General features: G+C 38.4%; 1 long non-coding RNA gene across 2 annotated transcripts; it reads left to right on the top strand.

The window, feature by feature from the left end:
* The first annotated feature begins 232 nt into the window (after positions 1 to 232).
* Positions 233 to 3,666, top strand: LOC127313546 (uncharacterized). Of its 2 annotated transcripts, XR_007859083.1 has the most exons (5): positions 233 to 1,311; positions 1,734 to 1,842; positions 2,331 to 2,400; positions 2,992 to 3,077; positions 3,225 to 3,666. It is a non-coding gene; the product is annotated as an uncharacterized lncRNA (long non-coding RNA). The 2 variants fall into 2 exon arrangements; XR_007859084.1 differs by lacking the exon at positions 2,992 to 3,077.
* The last annotated feature ends 7,598 nt before the right edge of the window (positions 3,667 to 11,264 follow it).

An 11,264-nucleotide genomic window follows, 5' to 3' on the forward strand; every position in this document is an offset into this window, starting at 1 on the left:
CTAGTTCATTTTTTATAGCATGGAAGTCCAGTTCGACCATGACATAAAATTATCTAAATATGCCGCAAGAAGTTTACTTACTTTCATATTTCACTTTGAAGTAATTGAAGTGAGCACCTAGTGACTGTAGAAACTTGGGGTGATCTTTGTATTCATTTTTCTATTCTTCTGTTATATTATGTATACCTAGCACTGTATTGATACAAGCATGATCTGCATTTTATTCCAGGGAGTGATGACAAAACTTGGAGCTCCATTTGGATTGATTAATTGAAAAAGAAACGAAACAGAAGGTATGGCTTACCCACTGTATATGAAATATATGCATTTGCAGTTTATGAAAATGTCCACATGCAGTACATGTTCATTTTAGGATGTTCACTCATTCGAGAGAGGTTCACTTTTTTTAATCTTGGAAGTTTGAATCATCTGAGGAGGATTCCAACACTAGGTACAAGGTGCAACTAGGAGTAATAGTTCTATAATTAATGAAGAGTAGAGCCTGGACAGAGGCAGGGTATTGTCATTTAGAAATGCATGATTGTGCCTACTTGATTTCCTTGTTAACTGTAGTGATGCCCGTTCTCCTCTACATCTCAATCAGAGGTACTTTCAAAAGCCTCACTACTATAGAAAAGGCTTAAAGAGGTTAGAATTATGGCACATATGAATTCACTAAGAGTTCTTAAACTTTGATTTTGCAGGAGTTCTATTTGTACACATGTGAAGTCCATCTTTCCCTGAAGCTGCTAAATCCAATCCCTGGTGTAAAGGAAGTGCATCTCTAAGTTTGTTGCCTACTCTATTACAGTTTAGAAAATTTAATTGGCTACTAAAAGAGAGTAAAATCAGTGAAGAGCTACTGCTATGTATTTTTTGCTTTGATTGATTTGCTGGTTGGTTGGTAGTTGGTAAAAAAAATCGTAGTAAGCATCAAGATAATTCAGAAGTTCTGAACTTTTAAAAAAGTGAAGTCCAATTCGTCTCATGCTAGAAGTTCATCTTGTGTTTGTCTCGCTGCAATTTGTCATCTGGTAGTGTGCATGGCTGAACTATCTTTATTCTACTAGCTGTCCTGATATTCTGTATTCACAAGCTATAGGATGTCATGTGTGTGTGCCAATTCATCTATTATTCCTTATGTACGAAAAAATCACCTTCACAGGGCATGAGCACTCAAATTATTCATGTTTTACCTCAGGTGATTTCATCCGGGAAGTTCACCGGGCCCCCATCGGGAGTTCACCGTGCTCAGAGCTCGCGCGCCGCCCCTGCGTACGCCTGAGTCCTACCCCCTTCCTAGAAGTGCAGGTGCGTATAAACAGGCAGAACACTGTTCAAATATTAGAATCACACGGTGTTAGACTTATATTGTGGAAACATCGATACGTAGTGAAGTTTAGATAATGAACATCTGAAGTTCACTTGATGAGCAGTGAAAGTTCATGGAGAGAGATCGTGGGGCAGACGACTATCTAGCTATGGTTTCTAGGTTCATGTGAATGGGCAACAAATTTTTTTAGTACGCCTAGTCGCCCCTTTACCTTGATATGGAGCATGTCAATGGCGACAGGAAAGCAGCATGGCACTTTACATGGTGCTCAATAGTAGGCATATTCCAACACTAGACAAATAATTATAGAGCCGCATCAATTCCATGATTCATGCAAAAAGAATCATTTGTTTTTTATCTGGTCATTGAGTAACAAATTTTTTAAACATCATACTTGCAGTGTTTGGTTCAAAAGTTCTGTTATTTGGGACACAAATCTGACAGGCAACAACCTCACCCATAAAAATGAAAAAGAAGTAGTTCTAGATGGACGCCATGGAAGTTTACTGGTTAGTTAAATCACCTCTTGGGACAGTCCCTTTCTTCTGTATGTATTTGATATAGAGACATAGGTTGATCCTTCTACGGAAGAAAGGTAGTTCTCATTGTTCACCATTGTGAGTTCACTTGTTATTTTCTTGGAGTTCGTTTTTTGACTGACGCTTTAGTTCAAAAGCGAAACAGAGAAGATACATTGCTTTGAAGTTCACCTTTGTCTCTCTGAGAATGTTCCCCTTTCTTGAATAAATAAATTAGTTTACCATAAAAAGGAAGTCCACTTATTAAACAACAGTAGCTTATTAGCTTAAAAAAAGAAGTTCAACAGAGTATAGGTTATTAGCTTCAAAAATCCCGAGGTTCAGTTTTGTATTCTTCAGAAGTTCTGTTTAGTATTTCTTCTGAAATTCAGTTCAAGGTCATGGTCATGTAAAATCAAAATTAGAAACTTCACATTCTCTATTACATACAGTACACTTATTCGGTATTGGTCGTGCAGATTCATTTGACAGGATGCAAAGCAGTACAGCTGTCGGGTGCTCTTGCTGCAATGTTGCTGATACGAACTGGTAAGCATTACAGCCGTCGCTTTCTCGCGGACCTGTTGGTATGAATATTAGTTTCATACACTCACATGTAAGGGAGTGCACTCTTTTAGCTCAGGCTGTATATTTTTCGCTGGGAAGTTAAACTAATTTTTATCAAAAGTTCACATCATCGCCAGAAGTTTATTTCTTGCTGTCAAACATTTTACTTCATCGATGAACAAAACTGTAAAGTTTGTTGTAGAAAACAAAAGAAGTGCATTCCCAATCTTTGATAGTTCGCTACTGTATTAAGATATCGAAGTCTAGACGAGTGTTACTAGATGACAATTTGATACGGCTATGAACTACTGGTCAACTATGTGCCTTTATTATAATTCCAACTTTTCTGAGTTTTAAGTTCACTTCTTATAATCCGGGAAGCTCACTTTTTCTAATCCGAGAAGCTCACTTCTCCTAATCTGTGAAGCTCACTTCTCTTAATTCGTGAAGTTCACATCTACTGCTATTTTCATTTTATATATTACTGCTAGAATATTTGTGCCTCGGGGATGTATGATTCTTGTATATGCAGTAGTTTTATCTTATGATCATGCAATAGTTTTTATAATGCAGGAATAGATGTTGTTTTCAGCGGGAACAGTTCGCTTGCATATAAGTTCACTTCTCATATTGATACAGCGACATTGTTGCAGTTCACTGTAAGCCATTGTGCGGTTCAGTTGGTTGTTGTTTGTCATAGTTACGCTACCTCCTCTGAACTCCAATAGCTTTGCAGCATCTTTTCTTTCCAAAACGAAGTGCAGCATTTAAGTAATTCTTTTATTTGATGCCATGTACTTGAGAAGCCCACTCGCATCGTCCGAGCATCTCATGCATATACAACAAGGACTCCCTGATCACAGCCAACCTGATGAGGCAATGTTGCAGAGGACGAGGACATAAACGTGTTGCTAGCCCTACACTACTTCTTCAAGGCAGATGCGGCTTAGCGGTCACTCCTTGTCCATGGCGTTTTCAAGCCCAAATGTCGCGCCATGGTGGCGTCTGTTACAGGAGCATCGCCAGGACGGGCACGGCGCCGGCTCAGTGAAGCTCACTGATACTAATTTTTGGAGTTAACTTCTCTATTTGTGAATTTCTTGTGTCCTGATACTTCATTTTAGACTATTCCCACAAGATGGATTTTTATTTGAGTCTACTAGATGGATTGTTTGTGAAGTTCGCTTCTGATACTTGCGCTGATGGGTGGATGACTTGTATTAATTGTGTGAAGTTCACTATTATGCATCCAGGGGAGCAGTACACTTCTTTGTGAGGAAGATGTTCAGTCACGTGTGAAAAAGTTTATTTCTTCGATAGGAAGTTGTTCATTGAGTGAGCATGTAGTGAGCAGTGCCAGTTCATGTGGTTTTGAATTCCTACTTGGCTATGCATGATTTGGATTTCTAGTTTACAAATTTTGTTTCTTAGCATGTTGGTGTGTTTGTGCAATTGCTGAGCAGTACGAATTGTTCTATAAAATTGTGTAAAATGTGCTGCAGCACATGCTATGCATTCACTTATCATTGTTAGTACACCATTCACTTGTCTTTGTCAGTACACCTAGGCTTGTGCGGTCCGTTGGAAAAAAGAAAGAACGTGTATACATCTTTGATGCAAAGACCACTCGTGTGGCTTTGGCATTAAACAAAGAAATTATTTTTTTAGTGGGAAGTTCGCTCTTTAGACGTCACCAATTCACTGTGAAATAATTTGAAATAATTACAACCTCCAAAATAGTAAAGGAAAACAGAACAACCAAAAACTCCGTAGAATGAACTTTTCATCAAAGTATAGTGAACTACATGCAGTTTCTAGTTCATTGTTCCAGCTTGCAACAGTTAACTAGTTCAACATTGGGAAACAAGCTAGAAATTTATATTTTATTAATATTAACTTTGAACATTGGGGAAGTTCAATATGAACATACCGGAAATTTGCTTTTGTCAAACTTCACTTTGTACCGGCGCGAAGGTTCACTTTGAACATGTAGGAAGTACATTTTGAGCATGCCTAAAACTTTTATACCGCGACCGGAAGTTCACTAACATATATCGAGAAGTTCACTTCTATATTAGAGCAGCTCGTGTACTCTATTTTGCTGGGCGGAAATCATATGCGTAGAAGTCATTCGTACAACCTCTTATTGAGCAAATCGATCTGCCCCAGGTACAATTAGGACTCATATAACTCTATTAATACTCCAAAACACCGCAATGCCACACCTAATCAATTTGGATGAGCCAATTTAAAAAGTTCTCATGTCGGCGTTATCTCCGCTTTTGCGTATATCTGAAATTAAACTTAAACCATTTAGAATTTAGACAAAAGTTCAACATGAAAAAGTTGCGCCTAATAAATATCTTTTCAGCACAATATCATTTGAAACATTCCGACAAGTGGTTCAAAAATAAGCTCCAAAAAACAGTACGAAAAACAGAGAAAATCGGAAAGCGGAATCACGTATTTTCAAATCTGCTCCTAAACCGTAAATAATTTGGAAAAACATCCTACATGAACAATTTGCGCCTAGTCAACAGCTTTCCAACGCCATATCATAAGCATAAATCTGATAAACCGTTTGAAAATTAAACCCCCAAAACTGCACGAAAAGAGGGAAATCCGCGAAAACGTTGTTTTGTATATTTAAAATTAGTTTTAAACAATACAGAATTTGGGAAAACAATGAACACGAAAAAGTTGCGAAATTTCCGTACGAATCCAACGGTATATTATACGCATCAATCAGATAAGCGGTTTGAAAATCATCATGAAAATACTGTCCGCACGAACATGCAATTCGGGTATTCCGTCGAGAAGTTCACTAGGAAAACACCCGGAAGTTCAGAAAGGGTTCGAGAATAGTTATTCTCGAACCGGTTCGAGAATAGCAGACCTATATATATATATATATATATATATATATATATATATATGCAAGCATGGTTAGGCCATGCATGCATATTAATTATATATATATTGTGAGGCAAATTAATTAAAGTGTGTTTTCATTTCAGACCTTGTCAAAATTCAAGTTAATTAATTTAATTATCAGTACTAATTATATAATTAATGAATCCCAATAATGTCTATATATATGATCGATATAGGCCATATATATTAATTGGGGGTTAACCTAGGGTTTACTAGCTATATATAGAGCAAGTTTTTATTAGATCGGGTTATTAGCTTGGGGTTATGTGTTTTAACGAGGGTTTGATTAGCTAAGGTTAGTTTTCTATATATAGTTTAGGGTTTAGGGTTAATGGCACATATATTTAGAGGACCGTGAGGACCCCTAGCCTACTTGATGCGCAATTAAGGGTCGTTGTTGGCATATAGCTAGCTATATAGGGTTTTATGGTTTATTTAGAGGGTTTATGTGTTAGGGTTAATTATAACTTGTTGTGAATTAAAATACAACTTTTTTATTAGTTTGCTACACAAGTAATCAAAACTCTAGCTAGATCGATCGAGTGTGCACAGACATGCACTATTAGAGGCACCCGCCTTTGCGCATAAAGTGCAAGCATATAGTGTGTGTCGTTGCTGGCCACTAATCGATAAAGAGAGAGATAGAGAGAGAGAGATTATTGACATCGCCAAGAACGTTCAAATATATACATATATATATATATATAAATATAAATATATGCATGCATGGTAGGCCATTCTCATGCATGCACACTAATTATATATACATATATTGTGAGGCAACTTAATCAAAGTGTGTGTTTTCATTCGAGAACCTGTCAATATTCAAGTTAATTAATTTATCAGCGCTAATTATATAATTAATTAATGAATCTCAGGGATGTTCGATCATATATACATGATCGATATAGGCCATATATATTAATTGGGTTTAATTAATATAGGGTTTGCTAGCTAGCTATATATATATATATCGGGTTTTTATTAGATCGGGTTATATCTAGTATAGTTTGGGGTTATGTGTTTTACTTAAGTAGCCAGGGTTTGATTAGCTAGGATGGGTTAGTTATATATATATGGTTTAGTTAGGGTTAATGTCACACTTAATTTAGAGGACCGCGAGGCCCCTGGCCTGCGTGATGTGCAATTAAGTGTCGTTTGGGGCCTATATATATAGCTAGCTAGGGTTTAGGGTTTAGGGATTAGGGTTAGGGTTTAGGGATCAGGGTTAGGGTTTAGGATCTAGGGTCCAGGGTCGTTAGGGTTAGGGTTGTTAGGGTTAGGGTTAGCTATAGGGGTTAGGGTTTAGGGTTTAGTTTATAGGGTCTAGGGGTTATGTGTTTTAAGTATGGGTTAGGGTTAGGGTTTAGGGTCTAGGGTGTTTAGGTTGTTTAGGGTGTTTAGGGTTTAGAGGGATTAGGGTTTTAGGGTTTAAGGTTTAGGGATCATCGATCGAGTGCGCACACAACACATTATTAGAGGCACCCGCGCCTTTGCCCATAAAGTGCATGCATATATGTGTGTGTGTTTTTGGCCACCAACGATATATAGGTCGAGAGAGAGCAGATTGAAATTACCAAGAAGAATATGCATGTTCAAATATATATTAAAATATATGCATGAATGCATGTAGGCCATGCATGCACACTAATTATATATATATATTGTGAGGCAACTTAATCAAATGTACGTGTTTTCATTCGAGAACTTGTCAAAATTCAAGTTAATTAATTTATCAGTGCTAATTAGTTGGTCGCCTGCTTGATGCGCAATTAAGTGTCGTTGGCCTATATATAGGGTTTAATTATTGTTTAGGGTTTAGGGTTAGCTAGGGTTTAGGGTTAGGGTGTTTAGGGTCTAGGGTTTAGGGTTTAGTGTTTAGGGTGTTTAGGGGTTTAGGGATTAGGGATTAGGGTTTTAGGGTTTTAGGGTTAATTAAGGTTTAGGGATCATCGATCGAGTGCGCACACACATTATTAGAGGCACCCACACCTCTTTGCGCATAAAGTGCATGCGTATATTATGTGTGTTTTTTGGCCACCAACGATATATATATATAGATGATCGAGAGAGAGAGATTGAAATCCCCAAGAATATATATGTTCAAATATATATTAAAATATATGCATGAATGCATGGTAGGCCAGGCATGCACACTATTTATATATATATTATGAGGCAACTTAATCAAATGTGTTTTCATTCGAGAGAACTTATCAAAATTCAAGTTAATTAATTTATCATCGATAATTATATAATTAATTAATGAATCTCAGTGAGATGTTATTCAACATGATCGATATAGGCCATGTATATATTAATTGGTATTAATCTACGGTTTGCTAGCTAGCTGCTTGATACGTCCAAAACGTATCTACTTTCCCGAACACTTTTGCTATTGTTTTGCCTCTAATTTGTGTATTTTGGATGCAACTAACACGGACTAGCGCTGTTTTCAGTAGAACTGTTCTGGTGTCTCGTTTTTGTGCAGAAATCCAACTTTCAGGAAAATCCTCGGAAATTATGTGAAAGGTCTTATTTTTCCAGAAGACTGACGGAGCCAGAAGGGCAAGTCAGGTGGAGGCCCGAGGGCCCCACACCCTAGGGCGGCGCGGCCAAGGAGGGGGGCGCGCGGCCCTAGCGTGTGGCCCCCTCGGCCAGCCTCCGACGCCCTCCTTTGGACTACTTAACGCCTTCGACCTAAAAACGCACAGAGAGAAGTCAAAGTCGCCAGAAACCCTCCAGAACGCCGCCACATCGCGAAACTCTGTCTCGGGGACCAGAAGTCTCTGTTCTGGCACTCCGCCGAAACGGGGAATTGGAGGAGATCATCGCCATCATCACCACCGACACCTCTCCATCGACCAGCCATGTTTCCCCCATCCATGTGTGAGTAATTCCCCCGCTGTAGGCTGAAGGGATGGTAGGGATTGGATGAGATTGGTCATGTAATAGCATAAGATTGTTAGGGCATAGTGCCTAGTGTCCGTAATTGGTACTTTGATGATATTGTTGCAACTTGTTATGCTTAATGCTTGTCACTAGGGCCCGAGTGCCATGATCTCAGATCTGAACATGTTATTATTTCATCATGATATGCATTGTTTTATGATCTTACCTGCAAGTTGTATACACATGTCGCTGTCCGAAACCAAAGGCCCCGAAGTGACAGAAATCGGGACAACCGGAGGGGATGGCGGTGACGTGAGGATCACATGTGTTCACGGAGTGTTAATGCTTTGCTCCGGTACTCTATTAAAAGGAGTACCTTAATATCCACTAGATTCCCTAGAGGCCTGGCTGCCACCGGCTGGTAGGACAAAAGATGTTGTGCAAGTTTCTCATTGCGAGCACGTACGACTAAATATGAAACACTTGCCTATGGTTTGCTTTGTACTTGGACACCGTTTTATTATTATCTGCAAATGCCCTGCTTTGATTGTTACATGAGTTTCTCTCATCCATGCAACTCCCGTCATCCATCCTTGTGCCTACAGTATTTTAATCATGTTGTTTACTAAAATCACTACTGCTGTCTCATATCGTGTCGCTGTTATTTCACTATCAAGCATCGCTATAAACTGTTACTACTGATAAACTCTTGCGAGCAAGTCTATTTCCAGGTGCAGCTGAATTGACAACTCCGCTGTTAAGGCTTTCAAGTATTCTTTGTCTCCCCTTGTGTCGAATCAATAAATTGTGTTTTACTTCCCGCGAAGACTGTTGCGATGCCCTATACTTGTGGGTCATCAAGACTATTTTCTGGCGCCGTTTCCGGGGAGCATAGCTTTATTTGGAAGTTCACTTGGATTGATATTGTTCGCTGCAAATTCTCCATCATGGGTAAATCTCGCGATCCTAAAGTCGCCATATTACCATCCACTACAAGAAAAGGTACAACTCTGAGTTCCTCTGTTGCTCTTGATTCACCATCTGTGATAAGTCAAATTGTTTAACCGCCGCAAGCTTCACTTGCTGGATACTTGTATATACTTGTTTTACTTCTTTGAGTGGTTTTCTAATGAGAGGGAGATGATATTTGGAGAAGTGTTGCCTGAAAACAGATTCTGGACTGTCACCATAAAAATTCTCAAAAACAGCCAGAGCGTTATTTTGCGAAGCCAGTTTTTGTGCATGTTCCCCAGGTTGTTATCTAACTTTCATTACTTGAACATTTTTCGATTTGAGCAGCGGAAGAATTTCTTAAAAATCGATTACTGTACTGCTGTCAAGTTTGACGAATTCCTGCTGCTTTGTGTTTATGTGATTTTTCTAGTTTCCATTTACTTGTTTTTGCTTTGTTTCTTACCTAAAACACGAAAAGACCAAAAATATTTCTGTTGTTTCTCTTCACCATTTGTTTATTTTGGTTTCTTGCTTTTATTTTGCTTTATTAGCTATCGTTCGTTTGCTATAAGAAAATCCAAAAAGATTTTACTTTGTTTGCTTTGTTCTTGTTTCCTTTGTTCTTGTTTCCAATTCAAAAACACCAAAAATATTTGCTGTTCTTCTTTGGTTTTGTAAAGTTCATTATGAGTTCAATGGTCTTTGGTGGCTGGAGCGTGGTTTTCATTTCATATTATCCAAGCTACACAAGTGAAAGGCAATAATGACGATCTACGACAATTCGACTGTGGTGAGAGGCTGGTATGAACTCTATTTGTTTTCATTTTTGTACATATACTCATCCATGTGAGCAGGCTTAGTTGGTTCATGTGAGGTATATGTCATTTAAAGAAAGTCTAGTAGTTCATGATCTCTCATGATTAGCTCCAATTTATTAATATGAGTAGCATGTCATAGCTGTTTGCTTGCATTGTTTTATTCATAAATAGGTATGACATTGTGGTATCCTCCTCTGAATAATTCATTTGAATCGACTTGGCACATGCTCACGCATGCATATGACTGAACAAAAGTCAATTAAGCTTCTATGATTTACATTGCTTCAGAGTTCTTGTATCACTTTTATGCCTCCGTTAATTTATTTTGCCGCAAGCATGATTATGACAGTTACAGCTCTTTTGATTGTCGCTCCCCAGTCTATTGCTAGCCTTCACTTGTACTGAGTGGGATCACCGCTCGTGCTTCCAAACCCCTGAAACCAAGTTGTCCCAAAGTGTCCACCATAAATACCTATGCATAGCATTTCAAACCATTCCAAGTAAATTCTCAGGCGCTACCTTTAAAACCTTCAAAATGCTTCTCAATTTGTGTTAATGTTTTATAGCTCATGAGGAAGTATGTGGTGTTTATCTTTCAACCTTGTCATTTACTCTTGACGGACTTTCATAATGGACTAGTGGCACATCCGCTTATCCAATAATTTTGCAAAAAGAGCTGGCAACGGGGTTCCCAGCCCCGATTAATCAAACTTCATTAATAATTCTCTTCACATGTTTTGCTCTGATTCATCAGTAAGCAACTTAATTTTGCAAATAGACACTCCTCCATGGTATGAGATTGATGGAAGGCACCCGAGGATTCGGTTAGCCATGGCTTGTGTAAGCAAAGGTTGGGGGGAGTGTCACCCATAATAAAACTAAAATACGTGTGTAAACAAAAGAGAAGAGGGATGATCTACCTTGCTGGTAGAAATAACATCCTTCATGGGAGCCGCTCTTGAAAGTCTGGTTGGCGAGATAGTTGGTGTACCCATTACCATTCGTTGACAACAACAAACACCTCTCAAAATAATCTTACTCCTGTTTTAAAAATGAAAAGCTCTAGCGCATGTTAATCCCTGCTTCCCTCTGCGAAGGGTCAATCTTTTACTTTTATGTTGTGTCTCCATCCTTTCTTTGAGCACTTTCTTGAGAGCACAACTGTCATTCTTAGTATAATATGCTTGTCTCAAAATATGATTGATTGTGGTATAACTTTGATGCTTTTATCTTTGACAATCTCTATTT

This window comes from Lolium perenne, chromosome 7 (genome assembly GCF_019359855.2).
Source record: "Lolium perenne isolate Kyuss_39 chromosome 7, Kyuss_2.0, whole genome shotgun sequence".
Taxonomy (NCBI): Eukaryota; Viridiplantae; Streptophyta; class Magnoliopsida; order Poales; family Poaceae; genus Lolium; species Lolium perenne.